The sequence below is a fragment of the Podarcis melisellensis genome (assembly GCF_964234715.1).
Source record: "Podarcis melisellensis genome assembly, chromosome: 4".
NCBI classification, from domain to species: domain Eukaryota; kingdom Metazoa; phylum Chordata; class Lepidosauria; order Squamata; family Lacertidae; genus Podarcis; species Podarcis melisellensis.
In genome coordinates this window covers 63,111,457-63,130,741 of record NC_138531.1, presented here as the reverse complement: position 1 = coordinate 63,130,741, position 19,285 = coordinate 63,111,457, and the positions used below count along the sequence as shown (strand labels likewise).

Below are 19,285 nucleotides of genomic sequence, written 5' to 3'. Positions count from 1 at the left end.
CGACAGCTGAGGATGTTATGGGGAAGAACTTTCTGACAGTAAGTGCTGTTTGGCAGGGAAATGGACTCCCTCGTGAAGTTATGGACTCTCCTTCACCTAAGAGTTTTTTTAGCAGAGGTTGGATAGCCATCTGTCATGGATGTTATAGTTGAGATTCCTTCTTTGCAGGGGGTTGGACTAGATGACCTGGAGACCCTTCCAACTATGATTCTATGTGAGATCAAGAGCCTTCAACCTACAGCTGGCGGAAATGACCAGTGTAAAGCTTCTCCTGGCAACTTTGGTCCTCTTCATTGGTCCATTTCATTGGATCAAGCACAAGGAGGCAGGAGGTTTCCACTTATCTCCCCCAGCCCACCTTTCAAAGAATTGTAATGTTGGAATGGACCCCAAGGCTCATCTAATCCAAACCCCTGCACTGCATTTAACAGACATTTCATTCAATCGGCATGACTAATTTAGGTTGATTAATTTCCATGGGTGTACTCTTATAGGGATGCATTGAATACAACTGCTGCGTAAAGACAAAGTAGTCGAAATCATGAGTGAGGACATTGCCCAGACACAAAGAGCGCAGAGGAAAAACAAGGGACCAGCTGAACTGTTTGTTTCCTCATTTTCATAGCTGCCACTTGCTCAAGGCCAGTACTAGAAAAACCTAGAAAAGAAAATGAAAGAGACTTATAATTTATAATGCATACTTTCATGAATTGCTTGGAGCATTTGACTAATTTCAAACACTTTCCTGAAATGCTAAGCTGCCCTGCATATGAAGTGTGCTAAAAATCACTGCTTCAAAAATAAAGTGTCTGTCAGGGTTTCTGGGAGAGAGGAGGAGATGACAGAGGAGACGGAGAGCGAGTGGGAGGAGGGGCAGAAGGATGAGGAAGAAGATGACGGAATTCTGAGGGAATCCACGAGTCTGAGCAGCGAGTCAGAGGATTCTCAAAAGGGGGTTACCTTAATCAAGCAAAAGGGAGGAGAAGGGAGAAGCGGAGAGGAGCCCAGTGGAAGACAGACGCAGCAAGAGGCGTCTCAGCCGGAACGGAGTAAAGGGGGTGGAGTCGTCAGCCTCTCGGAGGGAGCAGGATTAGGAGAGAACAGAGAAAGGGGGTTGGAGCAAGGTGTTCAGCCGGAAAGGGTGGAGAGCAGAACAAGGGGTGGTGTAGCGGTCGAAAGAAAGGTCAGCAGCAACGTACGCGCGCCAAGTTCAAACGTAGAGGCGCGCGGAAGTGGAGAGAGCTCAGGGGAGGAGCCCGGCCCTAAAGCCAGAAGGAGGGGGGAAGAGGCGGCAGAGGATTCAGCCTCAGGCGAGTCACGGAGAGAGGGAACCCAGGGGGGCAGGAAGACCCTGCGGAAAAGAAAGGAGAGGAAGAGGTGGTCTAGAGCCAGGCTATTAAGTTGGTGTGGAAGAGGGGAGGAGTCAGAGGGGACTTCAGCGGTCTAACGTGACAGACGTACGGCCACGATGCTGAACTGTACGAGAAGCAGAAATCTTCAATAAACTTTTCCTGTAAATAAACTGCAACGGAGTGAGGTCTCTTGTGAGCTGGGACCCGTCCTGGGTGGCCGTGACAGTAAGTCCCCTCTCAGAAAGCAAAAAATTTTTTTTTGCGAAGCTCACGAACGGGAGCAGCCATGAGCGCTGAGGAGCAGCTGGTTGCACTGCGGGATCAGGTTACCGCTCTCACATCGGCAGTCATTGCTTCGCAGAAGAAGAATGACGACTTGGAGAAGACGTGCCAGGATTTGCAGGCAAGGTGGGAACACGCGGACAGGGCGGGGGCCCCAGGTTCCAGAGCGGAGGGCATTGCGCTTGGACGGAGGGGGGGTGCCCTGGTTCCGCATTTTAATGGCAACTTGCAAGACTATCCCAATTTCAGAGCGGACGTCGTATATGCACTGCATTTACTCCGTCACGATTTTAAAGATGAGGAGGAGAAAGTGGGGTTCATTGTTTCGCACCTGCATGGGGAGGCCAGGGCTTGGCTACGCAATCTGTGGCGCGAAGATGGACCGGCCCGTCGCAATTCAACTGCGTTCATCAAAGCGATGGATTCTTGTTTTCAATCCTCTGTGGATGTGGACATTGCGCGCCGTCAAATGCACGGGCTGAGGCAGGGGAAAGCGACTGTGCGCCAATACCACTCTAAATTTTTTGCATTGCTCACCGCCTTAGATTGGCCAAAGGACAGTAAGCCGGTCAGAGATCTTTTTTGGGAGGGATTGAGCCCCCCCATCAAGGATGAGATCGCTAGGGGGGACAGACCCCAGACCCTAGAAGACGTGGTGCAACGGGCTTTAGCTATTGGAATTCGACATGAGGGACGTCCGTGGCACGAGGAGGACGGGCCCCAAGCGCGTGCGCAAGCGAGGACTCTCCCTTTTGTGCACAGGGATTTCAGCCGTGCGCACCCCTCGCCAATGGGGAAGGACAGCGAGGAGCCAATGGAGATTGGTGGTGCTAGGGCTCAGAAGCCATCCCAGAGCCCTGTCCCTGGTGCAGCCAAAGCGAAGCCTCCTAGAGGAACCAGGAAGTGTTACATCTGTGACAGTGCGCACCATATGGCGAAAGAGTGCCCCCAGAGGCTCCAGAAGCACACTGCAGCACTGGCAACTGTAACAGCAGAGGTGCAACCAGGGGAGCAGCTTCAGGGAAACGACAGTGCCTGGCTGGAAGCAGAGCTACTGGGGCTCAGCCAGGCGGATCTGTAGACAAGCCCCCAGCATCACTGCAGAGCGTGGACCCTTTGCCTCCCAGACCGGCAGTTCTGCTCACAGCAACACTCCAGTTGCCTGATGGGAGACTCCTCGAGGTTCCAATAACGATCGATTCGGGAAGCAACGCCGACTTCTGGGACTGCAGTTCGTTAAGCAGCACAACATGGCGCTCCTGCCTGCAACGACGCCTCTGAACGTGGTCACGGTAGACGGCAGGAAGTTGCTGGGGGGGCAAGTGGTGCAGCAAACCCCTCCCATGATGATGCAGATTGGCAACCATCGAGAACTTATTAGTTTCAATGTCACCCACTTATCGGACACACCCATCGTGTTAGGCATGAGTTGGCTGGAGAGGCACAGTCCCGCGGTTGCGTGGTACCAGCGGCAGATCACCTTTTGTTCATCGTATTGTGCTCAGCATTGCTTTCAGACCGATCAGGGAGGAGAAGCCGAGCAGCAGTTGCATCTGGGTATGGTGCAAACAGTGCCTCACAAGTACCAGGACTTCTTGGAGGTTTTCTGTGAGAAGGAAGCTGACAAGTTGCCGCCTCACAGACCTTACGACTGCGCGATTGATTTAGTGCCAGGGGCGCAACTGCCTGCTGCCAAGCTGTACTCCATGTCGGAAGACGAGATGCAAGAGCTTCGGGAGTTCATAGACCATAACCTCAAGCGAGGTTTCATCCAGGAATCTAAAGCAGCGGGTGGCAGCCCTGTGTTCTTTGTGAAGAAGAAAAACACGCCCCAAAAAAGGCTTATAGTGGATTACAGGTTCATAAACAGCTTGACTAAGCCCAAAGCTTTCCCCATGCCCAAGATTGACGACCTTTTAGCGACCGTCAGGAGGGGCAAGATTTTCACCAAGCTGGACCTACGTGGAGCTTACAATCTCATCCGCATCCGGAAAGGAGATGAGTGGAAGACCGCCATGTTCACCCCTCTGGGCACATACGAATACAGAGTCATGCCTTTCGGTCTCCAAAATGGCAGCCACGTTTTTCAAGCATTTATGCACCACGTGCTAGCAGGTCTCCTCTACAAGAAGTGTGTCTGCTTTCTCGACGATATCCTGATTTTCTCGGAATCGCCGGAGGATCACGATAAGGACGTGAGGGAGGTCCTGCAGAGGCTGAAGGACCACAAGCTGTACGCCAAGTTGGAAAAATGCCAGTTTGATGTCAGAGAGGTTGATTTCCTTGGCTACAAGTTGTCCGACGAGGGACTGGCCATGGACAGGGCTAAGGTTCAAGCGCTGTTGGACTGGAAAAGCCCTCGAAATCGGAAAGAGGTCCAGAGGTTCATCGGCTTTGCCAATTTTTACCGCAAGTTTATTAAAGGTTTTGCGAACGCGACGGCGGCTATCACTGACACCCTCAGTTCCAAGAAGAAGAAGTTCGTCTGGACCGAACAAGCGGAGCGGTCCTTCCGGACGCTTAAAGGTCTTTTCGCCTCCGAAGAGCAGCTGCTCCACGTGAATCCCGGCAGACCCATGCGGGTAGAGACCGATGCGTCAGACAGAGCGGTTGGGGCCGTTCTTTTGCAAGAGGATTCACAAGGCAACTGGAGACCGGGTGCGTTCTACTCCCGGAAGCTCAGCAAGACGGAGCGCAATTATACCATATGGGACAGGGAGTTGTTGGCCATTCATGCAGCTTTCAAAGCGTGGCGACACTTCTTAATAGGAGCCAAGCACACGGTGCAAGTCCGCACGGATCACAAGAACTTAGAGTATTGGCGGACGGCTAAGTTACAGACCCAGCGACACATGCGCTGGGCGGAGTTCTTTGCGGATTTCGACTTCAAAATAGAATACATCCCAGGAGACTCCAATGTTATTGCAGACGCGCTGTCCCGAAAGCCGCAATACTTGGAGGAAGCAGCTCCAATCGCAGCAAAGCACATTTTCGCACCGCAGGCGTGGACGTGCGCTACCATCGCAGTCGACCTGGACGCGGTGCGACGCGCGTTGCAAAGGGATCAGTTTGCACAGTCCAAGATGGAGGAGCTACGCGGAGGGTCGCGAGACAACGATGAGTTCCAATTGCAAGATGGACTTTTGACTCGTAAGGGTGCCCTTTACGTGCCCACCGACGATCTTCGAGCCAAGGTTCTGCAACAATTGCATGACGCCCCTAGTGCAGGCCATTTCGGCAAAGAGAAGACGATGGAGTTGGTGGCTAGAGACTTTTGGTGGCCCCAGATGAGAGGAGAGGTGGCGGACTACGTCGCCAGGTGTGATATCTGCCAGAGGTCCAAACCAGTGCACCAGAAGCAGGCGGGATTGCTAGAACCGCTGGAGACACCGCAGCAACCGTGGGAGAGGGTAGCGTTGGACTTTGTTACGGACCTGCCCAGCTCCAGAGGTAAGACGGCGGTGTTAGTGGTGGTGGACTTGTTCACCAAGATGGCGCATTTCATCCCTTGTGCCAAGGTGGCGACGGCAGAACAGACCGCAAAGCTCTTCATCGATCACGTCTTCAGAGTGCATGGACTTCCGCAGTCCGTCTTGTCCGACAGGGGGCGCCAGTTTGTTTCCACTTTCTGGCGAAAGCTTCTGGGCATCTTGCACGTCAAAATCAACCTGACATCGGCGAGACATCCACAAACCAACGGTCAAGCGGAGAGGGTCAACGCGATCATGCAGCAGTACCTGCGGTGCTACGCCAACCAGCGACCTGCGGCGTGGGTGGACTATCTGCCGATGGCTGAATTCGCCTACAACAACACGAAACACGCATCCACCGGGGTGACGCCTTTCTTCGCGAACAATGGCCGTCATCCCAGAACCTTCCCGAGATTTGCGGCACCAGGAGGGGGGGGGCCTCAAGATGCCGACCAGTTTGCAGCGGAGTTGCAAGAGGTGCACGAGGAGCTGCGGAGACATTTGGAGCTGGCAAAACAGGCGTATAAGGTGCAGGCCGATAAGCACAGGAGGGCGGGAGAGGACATCCAGATTGGGGACTGGGTGTGGTTAGCAGCCCACGCGATGCCGGCCAGGTCATTGGCCAAGAAGAAGTTAGGACACAGGCAGCTAGGGCCATATCAAGTTGAGGCTAAGATCAATCCGGTGGCTTTTCGTCTAGCCCTTCCGGAGGGTTCCAGGGTGCACCCGGTCTTTCATAGGTCGGTGCTCACTCCCTACAAAACCCCACACAGGTTTCAAGAGTCAGGAGCACTCCCAGAGCCACGTAGGAGGGCGCCTGAGGGGGGGGAATCGCCAAGACCAGAACCTCTTAACGAGGTCACAGAGATACTGGACTCGAGATGGGGGGAGGAGGGAGTTGAATATTTTCTAGCCAGGGAAGGCACTCCGGCCTCTGCCAATAGCTGGGTGCCGGGTTACGCGTTGGACGAACCCCTGTTGAAGGAGGAGTTCCATGCACTTTTTCCGCACAAGCCCATGCCCGAGGAGTATTTTGATGATTGGCTTTTCACGCCCACTTTGTCAGACAGCACGTTCGAGGGTTTCTCCTCACCCGAGGGCCATACGCCCGAAACAAGCCCGACCAGGGATCCGAGACTGGGGGGGGAGGAGACAGGCCCTTGTTGGTGGGTGGATCAGCCAAGGGAGGCATGGAGTCAGAGATGGATGGTAGGTCCTTGGCAGGCAGCGCCAGGAGAAGCAGTGATGGAGGAAGAGACTGTGAGGTCTGTGGGTGGGGAACCCGAGTTCGAACACACATATACGGAGATGACAGAGGAGAACGTTGAAGTGGACAACTTGTATCCTGAACCGACCCCGGAAGAACCACGTTTTCCTCAACCTGCACCCGGCGAGCGGGAGGGGGGAAGGGGGGGCTTCGAGGGGGGGATGGATGTCAGGGTTTCTGGGAGAGAGGAGGAGATGACAGAGGAGACGGAGAGCGAGTGGGAGGAGGGGCAGAAGGATGAGGAAGAAGATGACGGAATTCTGAGGGAATCCACGAGTCTGAGCAGCGAGTCAGAGGATTCTCAAAAGGGGGTTACCTTAATCAAGCAAAAGGGAGGAGAAGGGAGAAGCGGAGAGGAGCCCAGTGGAAGACAGACGCAGCAAGAGGCGTCTCAGCCGGAACGGAGTAAAGGGGGTGGAGTCGTCAGCCTCTCGGAGGGAGCAGGATTAGGAGAGAACAGAGAAAGGGGGTTGGAGCAAGGTGTTCAGCCGGAAAGGGTGGAGAGCAGAACAAGGGGTGGTGTAGCGGTCGAAAGAAAGGTCAGCAGCAACGTACGCGCGCCAAGTTCAAACGTAGAGGCGCGCGGAAGTGGAGAGAGCTCAGGGGAGGAGCCCGGCCCTAAAGCCAGAAGGAGGGGGGAAGAGGCGGCAGAGGATTCAGCCTCAGGCGAGTCACGGAGAGAGGGAACCCAGGGGGGCAGGAAGACCCTGCGGAAAAGAAAGGAGAGGAAGAGGTGGTCTAGAGCCAGGCTATTAAGTTGGTGTGGAAGAGGGGAGGAGTCAGAGGGGACTTCAGCGGTCTAACGTGACAGACGTACGGCCACGATGCTGAACTGTACGAGAAGCAGAAATCTTCAATAAACTTTTCCTGTAAATAAACTGCAACGGAGTGAGGTCTCTTGTGAGCTGGGACCCGTCCTGGGTGGCCGTGACAGTGTCATTATAGGTTGCTTTTCTCTTGTGTTATTTACCTGTTTTGTTTACATTTGGCTGCTGTTGAGTTGTTTCGCAATATTATCAGATTTTATTAATTGGTTTGATAGCTGAGACCACCTTCATAGACCTGTTAGTTAAATACTGCACCATAATGCCAAGCTATTGCACACTGCTGCATAGCATTAAAGTGCTTTTTAAAATGCCCTTGACCTCATTAAAAATAACAAGACCTCTTTACAGCTTTGCAAGCACTTAGCTAGGCTGAAGGGTGTTGTAAAGAGGGTGGAATATATTATGAAGTGCTATACAAAGTCTAAACTAGGTAGGCAATTAGTGAACTAATAAGGGTGCAGAAGTATTTCCTTGGAAACTGTTAATTTTTACATCGATAAGTAATTATCATTTGTGCTGGTAACACAGCATAAATTCATAGCTCGTGCTGGTCTAATAGCATGGCTCAGAAAAATAACAAAGGGATTTTAAAGATTGTAAATGTAATCTTATTGTGAGAAACATGGAAATATAGAAGCCCAAATAGGGGGAAATCAATTAAGAAAGATTAGCACTTCTTATAGCAGCAGTATCTCAAAATATATAGAATGCTACTTCCCCTGTTATTATCTGGGGTAGTGAGGGGAAGTGATATTAATCCAATCCTCCAGTCTTGGCACTGTCTTGTCTGTGAGCTATTCTGCCCAGTATACAAAGCACTGAACAACCTGTGACTCAAGCACTGTACCTGAAGAAAAGTGTCTTTTCCAGTATTGCCCCACCTGATTATTAGCTACGGGTGCCCTGCTTGTTGTCACACCAGTGGCTAAAGCTGACGGGGCATTTTCAGTAATCTCCTTAGGTTCAATAAAGCTTACTACCAGGTAAATTTGTATAGTATTCCCTGGTCTTTCACAGTCCGTATAGAAATCTCCAGACTGCTCTGCAGAAGTTTTGAAGGTGTTCCATGACTTACGAATGTAGGAAGAAATGTAACAGAAATGTTTTCTGTTGAAAAGGCTTTCTGACCTTCATTCTGAAGGGAATACATTCTGGTGCCTGGAAGGACTATTGTGCTTCACAGCTGTATTTGCCGTGCCAACATGTTTAAAATGCTTCAAAGGGTTGCATCTCACTGCAATACTCAGAGCAGACACACTGAAATCAGTGGAGGTACTCTGCGTATGACTCAGGGTCCAATTAAAATTCTCTCCCTCCTGGGCTTCTCAGGGCAGTAGTCACTCCATACTCTTACAGGTTTAGTGGCTGGGAGAGCTGGGTTGAGGGACACCCCCACCCCCAATACTTGGTTCAATTTGTTTTTGGATGTTGTGTTAGGCTGCAATCAAAAGCCCACTTACATGTGAGTAAGCACCTCTGAATTCATTTGGACTGACTTCCTGGTTAGGATTGCAGTCTTAATTTGATAAAATCACTTGAAGCATTTTCTTACGCATTTCTCTGGAACTGTTAAAGCATTCTGTAGATCTCAGGGTGCAAGGGACGCGGGTGGCGCTGTGGGTAAAAGCCTCAGCGCCTAGGGCTTGCCGATCGAAAGGTCGGCGGTTCGAATCCCCGCAGCGGGGTGCGCTCCCGTCTTTCGGTCCCAGCGCCTGCCAACCTAGCAGTTCGAAAGCACCTCCGGGTGCAAGTAGATAAATAGGGACCGCTTACCAGCGGGAAGGTAAACGGCGTTTCCGTGTGCAGCTCTGGCTCGCCAGAGCAGCGATGTCACGCTGGCCACGTGACCCGGAAGTGTCTCCGGACAGCGCTGGCGAGATGGGCGCACAACCCCAGAGTCTGTCAAGACTGGCCCGTACGGGCAGGGATACCTTTACCTTTACCTTTTAGATCTCTTTTTTTAAAAAAATATTTTTATTGGTTTTTACACATAGTAAGAACAAACAAAACAAACAAACATAAACATTAAAAACAAACAACAAAAATTGACTTCCCCATGCCTTCCCTTCGCCACATCCTTGTTTTACCATTTTTTCGAGCAACTCATCTACCTTTTAGATCTCAGGGTGGAGGAGATGATTTAATTTTTTCTTTCTTTCCTTGCTTGTTCTTAGGCCGATGGTGGCATGTGGAATGTTCAAAAACAGATCTTGCACTTTCAGAGGTCAAGAGCACTGTAAATACAATAAATATTCCAGTCTGAGACACACATTTATTATCGGTAATTTTTTTAGCCTGTATTTATATGCTCTTATCAAAAAACTGTTCCTTCAAGAGCCAGAAGCTATATCATATGAGAAAAATGAGAGAGAAGTGAAGAGGTCACACAGGTTTGCGCTATCATAACATGGCAAATATGAAGCAATACATTTTAAATAAAAATTGTCATGCACTGTTGTGATAAGAGAATAGCTGCTTATATTAGAGGAAATTATTCTTATACAATATAGCTCTCCAAGCTCATAAAAGGGCCTGTGCTAAGCATGCAGTTCCTCATGCAGCAATTGGAAAAATGCTATTGAGATAATAAAAAGTATGTGTGAGTGAACAGTATGGCATGTGTGAGCAACCTTTCCCTTCAATCTGCATTAATAGTTACACTGAGTAAGGTGCGTGATCCCATTACAACATAACACAGTCTTATGAAATCCAATGATACTTTTTGCAATATGCTGCCTTTTCTTCTTGCTTTGACAAGAATAACATTCAAATGTCCTCGCTTACAATAACTTTACTTGCATGGCTGGGGGGGATCTAAAACTCTATATACCTGCCAAAATGTTCCCCACCCCGAATACATACTGATAATGCTGCTGCTGTACTAGTAATACTACTAGTAGTTGAGTTACTAGGAGCAGCATCAAAAGAAGAAACATGAATAAGAGTAGTAATCTAATAAATACTGATAATACCACTACTCCATAAAATTTATGGAGGTATATATTATATAAAAGCCCTGTAATTTAGGTCAGTATAAACCAAGCTTCCTCTGTGAATATCCTGATGGATTCACCTTAATGAATTTTGTTGGCATAGACAGCTCCTACTAGACATAGGAATAAATACTGCAGAAAGTTTGCTTAAAAATACCTCTTTTTTCATTGATGTCCAGATAGTTGCAAATAATAGATTCCCTTCTTAGCCGTAGTCTGTCCCTTGATGGAATCCTGTGCAATATTAGTTTCTCAAACATGTTAATGAATATCAGCTTTATATCTGTTGTTTTACCAATGATCCCAGATATATGGAATAATTTTGTCCTCCAAACAGAAACAAACCCAAAACAAGACCATTCTCTTGACAGTTTAAAAGAATAAAATATTTTCCAGTTTCTCAGTAAACACCCCACCTTCTGAATTTTTGATGAGGGGTAGATCATCCAGTGAGACTTCATAACACAGTGAGGAATTTCTTCTGTAACTTGAAACTCAAAGAAATGCAGAAGACCTAAATAATAGGTCCTGTTTGTGGGCTTCCCATAGACACCTGGCTGGCCACTGGGAGAAAAGGATGGGCCTTTGGTCAGGTCCAGCAGGACTTTACTTGTGCTTTTAGTATTTTATCCTAACCATTAACAGTGCTTTAAAAAAAACCCCAAAACCATTCCATTTTATAACTTAGACGTGCAGTTGAAAAAGAGAATTACTCGTTTTCAAAGAAGCTCCAGATTTTCCCTGCCAGAGAGAATTACGCAAAAGAAGCATTGAGTACATCTGCCTTCTTTCCGTCTTTTAGTTCATAAATAGAATGCAGTGGTTTCTTGGCTTGCAACATCTGCATATTTTTGCTGTGGGAAGTGAAAGTGTGTGTGTGGGGGGAGAGAGGCCAGGAAAACTGTTTTCACACCAAATTCTACCCCCCCCCAATCCATGCCCCAGGCTATCATCTCAAACGTATCTTTCAGCCTGGCAAACAAACAACTATCTAAATTCTAACAAAATGTCAACATGAGAAGATTTCCTGCATTGTATTCCTCATTGTTCTGCCCTTCGTTCCATTCATTTTGAATTTCAGTTGAACTAGGATAATTTCTATAATTTATTTATTTAAGCACACACAGTTTGTTGCAGCTTCTGGTACCTTTAATTTGTTCACATATTCCTTTCTACTGCATAATGAGGCATCTAAGACATTGAAATAACCTGCTGGGTTAGGTCAAAGGTCCATCTAGTCTAGCACTCTGTTCTCACAACAGACAACCAGATACATATGGGAAGCCCTCAAGAAGAAGCTGAGTGCAACAATACTCTCCCTACATGAGATTTCCAGTAACTGGCATTAAGACGCATACATATCAGTGGAGGTAGAACACAACCACCATGGCTAGTAAGCATGCAAATGGGAAGGGAACAAACTAGTTGTAATCATATTGTGATTGACTCCAGATTATTTGTGTATGGTGTTTTGCTGATTTGCACATTTGCTATGTATGGATGCATCAACATTCTTATTTTGCAAAATAAGAACAGACCTGCTATGTCAATGATCCAGTTTTCCAGCATCATGTTCCCCAAAGCAGCCAACCAGTTGCCTCTGGGAAGTCCATAAGTGGAGTAGAAAGGAAATGGCTCTCTTCAGCATAGTTCCTCAGCTACTGATAGTTGTGTCCTCCATGAATTTGTCGATAATCTCCTTTAAATCACTCTAAGGTAATAGTTATCACATCTCGGGGCAGCAAATTCCAGAAATTAATTCATGCTTATGAAAACTCAGAAAGTGTAAGCAACTGAAAAAGTGAATGCAATTGCTATAATAAAAAAGGTAAAGGACCCCAGACAGTTAAGTCCAGTCAAAGGCAACCATGGGTGTGATGCTCATCTCGTTTTCAGGCCAAGGGAGCCGGTGTTTATCCACAGACAGCTTTCTGGGTCATGTGGCCAACATGACTAAACCACTTCTGGCACAACGGAACACCGTAACGGAAACCAGAGTGCAAAGAAACACCATTTACCTTCCTGCCACAGCGGAACCGATTTATCTACTTGCACTCGTATGCTTTTGAACTGCTAGGTTGGCAGAAGCTGGGACAGAGCAACGGGAGCTCACTCTGTCGTAGGGCTCAGTGGTTTAAACCACAGCACCATCTGTGTCTCTAATTGTTATAATAATACATTTTCAATTGAAAGAGAACAGCACATAATCCTTACATTAGCCAACTCAGTCTTGAATATTCCTTTATAAGCGGAGGTTTCACCACCCTAGTAAAGTACTTTCATTAAAGTTACAGTAGTGCATCCAGGATTTTTGGTGATTAACTGGATTATGAATAAATCAATTGACAATATGGCATATTGGCTTAATTCAGATGTCATGTTAACCAGGGGAATGTCATGAAAAGGATGAGGTTGAATGACTTCTGGCACTGTGTTCTCCCTTCTCCTCTCTCCTCCTCCACTGTGACTGCAAGGAGACAGGAACCTTTCTTTTTCAGTTTCAACCACAGTAACATTATATTCAAACTCAAAATCATGGTTAGTTCAAACAAGTCATCTTCATAACCCACATGAAGTTTGAAGTTGTTTTTTTAAAAAAATACACAATAAAAAAGATTAATCACATTCAGGGAGGTTTGGATAATACAGCTAATTATAAGAAGTCACAGCTAATTAAAAGAAAAAGAGAAGCAAAACTGCACTGAGGGGGGGGGGGAATCCAGGAGCCCAAGGCTTGCCTAGGCTTCTTCCGATCATGATAAACCATGGTTTACTGTGACATCTGAAAGCAGACAAACAGTATAGTTTTTTTTGCAAGCTGAAGTGACTATAATGACCTTTCTGATAGAGTGGGGACGTGCAGAAGTTATTTAGGAAGATTTAATACAGTTAAGCCAAGAGCGAAAATCTTAATGCTCCAGCAATTATTTTGATAATTAATTGGCAGATAATTTAGACATACAAACTGGGAAATTTACAATTACACTTCAGGCAGGTTTTCTGAATGACATCCAAGTTACTGATCACAGTCTTCTCGAAAACTGCTGGTTGAAATGAATTTGCTTGGTGATTATCACAGTCTGAGCAATAGAGTGTATCTCAAATATGCAGGGGGTGAAACAGAATTAATGAACCATAGAAAATGCTCGGGTTTTTTAGTTGCAACTATAATAATATCTAGATGGATGCTACTTACCTGAAATTGAAGTGGTTGAAAATATACCTTCTCTTTGAATTATTTATTTTCTCAAGCCAATAGTCGCACATCCCCAAAGCAACTTACTAATTTAGCCATGTTTTCCCCAGTGCTCACTTCATTCCCTGCAATGAGAAAATGAGGCAGGGGGGATTGGCACCATCTGTATCAGAGGACTGTAAGGAGCAGCAAAGTGATACCAGAGTTAAGTAGTTGGGATTGTTCTGGGACTATGTACCTGGAAACAGGGAAATACTGAATCTGACTTGACCCAGTGATAATTGAAGGCTTGGAAGATGGATTGCTAAGCATCTATCCAACTACAACTGGCAATGTAGTTGAGAATGGGTAATTGCCCTTTTAATTCCCTCTGTATTTGTGACACCTTTTGCATTTGGGCTGCCCCTATAAAATACCAAAGGAAAATGTTGAAAATAAAGTGCATACTTTTCTTCATGAAAGTTTCCATTGCACTTTGCAGAATTGACATTTAGGCTGCAGTTCTAAAACCACTTATTGCGAAGGAAGGCCCATTGACCTTAATAGGTCATACTTCTTAGTAAACATGCTTTAGTCGATTGTTTCATACTCCCAATTTCTCTCGAGCGGTGGTGGGAAGTTTCGGGCGAACTAGACAGGCCCAGTTTCCTTCGCAAAAGTGCAGTGCAATGGTAATCAATACCTGTTCACAAATGTACAGCTTGAGCAGGTAGCAAGCAAGCCGGCACATCAATAGGCAATATGAGTCCCAAAGCAGTATCAGCATACTTGAAGCCTCAAGAGAGCATTTGCCAGTTTCATTAATAAATTACAGGAGGGCAAGAAATAAAACAGCTTGTGCTCACAACATACAGCCTAGTCACTGAGGAAAATGCTAGTCACTGAGGAAAATGTTAAACTGGGAAGGTCAAACCGTAACTATGAAGGTGGCTCTGATAATAATTTTCAATATGATGACACCATATCATCATTGCAATGCTTTACTTTCAAAACTAATTTATTCTCACTCAGTAGAAACAGTAGATCCTGGAAACTTAGGGTAAGGGTGTTCATGTTAAATCATTGCAGGTAAGACATATGGGTGTCATATTTTGTGGCCAGAAGGATGTGAAGACCACTGCTCTTGTGCAAATGAGATACATTGCTTAATTTCATTCTTTAAAATAATATAAGCTAACTTATAACCTTTAAAAAGAGAAGTATTACATCTTAAAACTAAGAAACATGTACTCTGACATGAAATGCCTATTTTAGCAGCTTCATTGTGATGGCTCATTGGTGAAAGGAATGAACTCTGAACATGTTCAGTAGTAGTCACATGATATTCCAGAGTATTCATTGATGATATATTCCAGGGCTGAGAACTGGCATTCAAACAGATCCTTGTCAAGCCATGGCTCAGATTAAGCCCTGAAATCATATCTACAATAGTTTCCCTCCATTAAGGTTTAAAGATTGTTTCAGAAAGCCATTTACAGGGGGAAAGCAATGTGAAAGGCAGACTTCTCATGGCTCCCAGGTGGTCCCATTCTGCTACTAAATTACTACTGCAAACAAAAGTACCAGAATTGTCACCTATTCATTGGAGGAGTTAGGCTTTACTGTCACCTCCTGATAACACCATTTAGCAGAGCATATTTTACACCAAAACTTATTGGCCAGTACATATAGTTCTCTGGGAAAACCGTCTGCAAGGCCATTACCCTGCCTGAAGCCATTACCGCTTTGCCTAGATCCAAAGGCATTTGCAATATCTACAAACAATCAAGCCACGGTCAAAGACGCAATTCCAACCCCTGGAATTCAAAAATCCATTTCAAATAGAAGAGCGCTGTAATCGGTACAAAAATGATTAGATTTCACACATCCACGGAACTATTTTGACAATTTAGCCCTTTGAAATCTGTAGGAATAACCATCGTGCAAACAGAGAGGCATCAGCTCTGCATGATTCAAGTCTTAGATCTTCAGCTAAAATCCAAATAAAAAAACCAAACGTGGAATTGTTCATCTTTCTGATATGCTTTCTCATATGTTCTACAAAGACACAGAAGCCTTTTTCTGTTTCATGATTTCTACTATTATTTCAGTTTATTCCACAACATACTGATTAATCTTATTATATGGCCCCAGTGGGTTCTATAGCTTATAGTTAGAAAATGGTTCAATAGGCTGCTTTGAAAGATGGCAGTGCGGGAGAGGTAGGTTATAGGATAGTCCATGCTGAACTTGGTGTAGAAAGATTTAAAATGACTTGTTTTGAATGAATTAAATGTCTAACAAGTGCGTAAAAGGTAAAGGTAAAGGGACCCCTGACCATTAGGTCCAGTTGTGACCAACTCTGGGGTTGCGGCGCTCATCTCGCTTTATTGGCCAAGGGAGCCGGCGTACAGCTTCCAGGTCATGTGGCCAGCATGACTAAGCTGCTTCTGGTGAACCAGAGCAGCGCATGGAAACGCCGTTTACCTTCCCGCCGGAGTAGTACCTATTTATCTACTTGCACTTTGACGTGCTTTCGAGCTGCTAGGTTGGCAGGAGCAGGGACCGAGCAACAGGAGCTCACCTCGTCATGGGGATTCAAACTGCCAACCTTCTGATCAGCAAGTCCTAGGCTCTGTGGTTTAACCCACAGTGCCACCTGCATCCCTTAACAAGTGCATAAAACTGTCTAAATTGTCTTGCGGATGGGGGAGAAAAAGGACTGCCCTCCCACCAGCTGGATTCTATTCCCCAGCCCTGCTTTATAACATGAGGAGGGTATGAGATATGGCCTAGGGAAGGTGGGGTTGAGCTGTAGTCTGTAGGAATGCTGGGTACTGGGCTGAGAGTCCTGGCATGCTGCACTTGGCCCAGGGACCTAAGGTTCACCATCCTAGTTGCAAGCATACCACGGAAGCCAATTTGTGATTTGTCACTGGCAAGTATGAATCTGTTGGCGTGATGAGTGACTATGAGAGATTATAGCATCCTAACTGCAAGATCTTTACTAAGAACAAGATGGGATCCTAAGCACAAATTCATGATTCCTCAAGGCACTCTCCATAGCAGGAGACTATGAAAAGATCACAGTGTTCAAAACAAACAAAAAGAGGGCTGAGAATGTAGACCCTTCAGATTTGATTAATGATATTATTATTTTCTGTGAGACCCGCAGCAAGGCATGAAGGCTTGCTTTATCAGATTGGTAAGTGAAAGAGACTAAAAATGAGGCTAGCCCCCTTTACCAAAGCAGTGCTGTGTGGGAATTAAACTAAAATGAGAACCATTGATGAGTGCCATCAAGTATTGTAGTGGTGAAAGGGGGATCCTGAGAGCTGTGGGACTCTGGGGATGGGATAAGAACCCCTTTGAGGTCCATACGTCACACTCAGATTCTTAGCACGTATGGGGATAGTGAATCAGGTGTGTCTCTCTCAGATAAGTAGGGGCTGGCTGGTGGCATGCTGAAACATCTACTGCTTATGCTCAGAGCACATTTGGGTTGCTCAGATTCTACAAGCCAAAAGGAAGTGGAAAGCCTTGGCCTATGTTTACACAGGTTCCAGTTCTCATTGCACATTTATGCTAAACAAAGTGTGGTTTTCCCAAGCATCTGTGTCCTGCCTCCTTATTTTTGGCTGCAGGTGCAGTGCGTATTGAGCAGAAACGAAACCAGTTTTGTGCAGACTCAGACTCTGTATAAGTGCTACCTGTTCATTTTCTGCTATATTGTGGCAGCAGCATAAGACTGCAATCTAAACTGTAGCGGTACTGATTAAACCTAAGCATAGCTGAAGATTAATGTGTAAGGTTAGATGGAACCGAGGTGAACACATAACAGATGATTTCATGCTGTTCTAATACTGAACTATGTGAAAGCATGAGTATATGGGAAAGTATGTAATGTACTTCAAGTATCTGGGCCTGCAAACCCTGAAGAGGCATCACTGCAACAGTTCTAGCTGAATGAGTTCTAATTTGCCACTCAAGAGGCAACCTACCAAGTAATAACTATGAGAATTGTACAGTGCTCCTAATGCAATGTACTGTAGCTCTGTTTTTAAGCCAACGGCTGAAATAATTGCATGCCAACTTCATCTAAATGTCTACTTGCTATCTAACTATTTTTTAAAAATTCAAATAATCATACATACTAGTAAAGTTAAGGAGATCCTACAAATTTAAAACAAGTGTTACATGAATTCCTTCACTCATAATCCTTAAGCACGTCTTCCATATGTTTGTGCTATAGTGATTTTAATGTCCTAAAGCAGTTTCTGGGAAGAACTATAGCTCAATAGAAAAACATATACTTTGCAAGCTGAAGATCCAAGGTTCAATCTCTGAATTTGTTAAATAATCAGATCATAATGATGAGAAAGACTGCCCAAGACCCAAGGAGTCTCATCCAGTGTACAACAGCTTTCTGTATATAATTTTATTATTTTACTGTTGTCATTTTAAAATTTTAATGCTATTGTTTTCTGCTTATGATGTACAATTTCATTAGATCTTAATTATTTATTGTTCCTGCTGCTTTTATTAAAAACAATGTGTATAAAAACAAACAACAGCAACAACTTCAATATTGCTTTTAAAGAAAAGCAGCCTATCAATATTTTAGAATGAATAAGGACCCTTTCCAATGTTTTATAATTATGTTACATGATAATTGTAAGTTTCTAAACTGACGGGAACATCTTGCATGAGAAAAGGAAGATGGAAAAAAATAATCATAGTAAACATTCACTTTTATTACAGTATTGCATAGATTTGAAATCACCGATCACCAGAATAGAGAACTTTACACACTTACCCAGCCAGACATGCAGAATGGGCAAGGGTGCCAACTTGAATAAAATATGGGGTGGGGCCAGGTAAGCCCTGCCCCACACAATCAACCCCAAAACGTGGCACGCACATCATTTGAATGGCAATTTTGCCTTCCCGGCTCCCTCAAATATTTTATTGGGGGGGGTCGAAGGGATCTCAGCCCCCAGGAGTTGGCTCCTATGAGTACAAGTTGTGGGTGTGCCCCTTTTCATGTGCTCAAACATATGGTTTATGGGTATGGAAGTCTGCTGCATGTTGCAGGGTAGCTAATTCACCCTGCTGTCTAACCAAATTAGTTTCTTTCCCAGTCACTACTAAGAAATAAAAAGCTACTATATTCCCCCACCCTAATTACAGAAGTGGGTGGAATTTACAGGTGAACTAAACCTTTCAAGGTGGTTAACTAAAGTCTTTCAAATTACAGGCAAATAGGCCCAGAGACTTTTGTGCTGGACAATTTAGACGTTTGATTTTTTATTTTTATTTTTAACAAAAGGAAAGGTTGATAACTTTTTAAATTTTGCATGCTTACTATGGGTCAAGGAGCAGATTACCCAGCCTACCACACCTTACCAGTTACTTTATCCTTTTCATGATTTTCCTTAAGGTGGCTTATAAGCCATCAGGAAGAGTCATCAGCATTTTATCAGCCACACCCTCACCCAACTGCAGCCTGCCCTGAATGAGCTACCAGTGAGCAAAACACTGGCCTAGTTTCTTCCCTATGTGACCAATGGAATCTTTCTTCCTGGGACAAGCAGCAGGTTGCCACCCCCTCTCATTTGGGCATGGCTTCAAACACCAGTGGTGGGAGTGCACTGGAACCAGAGTAAATAGTAATGTGCTTAGTCTTGGTGTTTCATCACTCCAGTTCCATCATCAGCATAGACAGTTCAGTTAAGGGAAATGCAAATATGTGTGGACTGACATAGGAGGCTGCAGTGAGGTTGACCCCGAATAGGGTATTGCAGTGGCACAGCACAAGTAGCTTTGTAAACACTCGTGGTAGTGTGCCATAAGGCTACCCAGGCTGGCTTCAGTTCACGCTTTTGTCGTACATGTGGTGAAGTCTTCATGTTGTAGTGG

The 19,285-nt window shown here is 45.7% G+C and overlaps 1 long non-coding RNA gene across 1 annotated transcript; it reads right to left on the bottom strand.

Annotated features, from left to right (window-relative positions):
- Positions 1-9,322: 9,322 nt before the first annotated feature.
- On the bottom strand, positions 9,323-18,834 carry LOC309368170. The gene is made up of 4 exons (XR_014167588.1): positions 18,732-18,834; positions 13,388-13,512; positions 10,349-10,425; positions 9,323-9,432 (listed from the first exon to the last, which is right to left on the bottom strand). It is a non-coding gene; the product is annotated as an uncharacterized lncRNA (long non-coding RNA).
- Between the last annotated feature and the right edge of the window lie 451 nt (positions 18,835-19,285).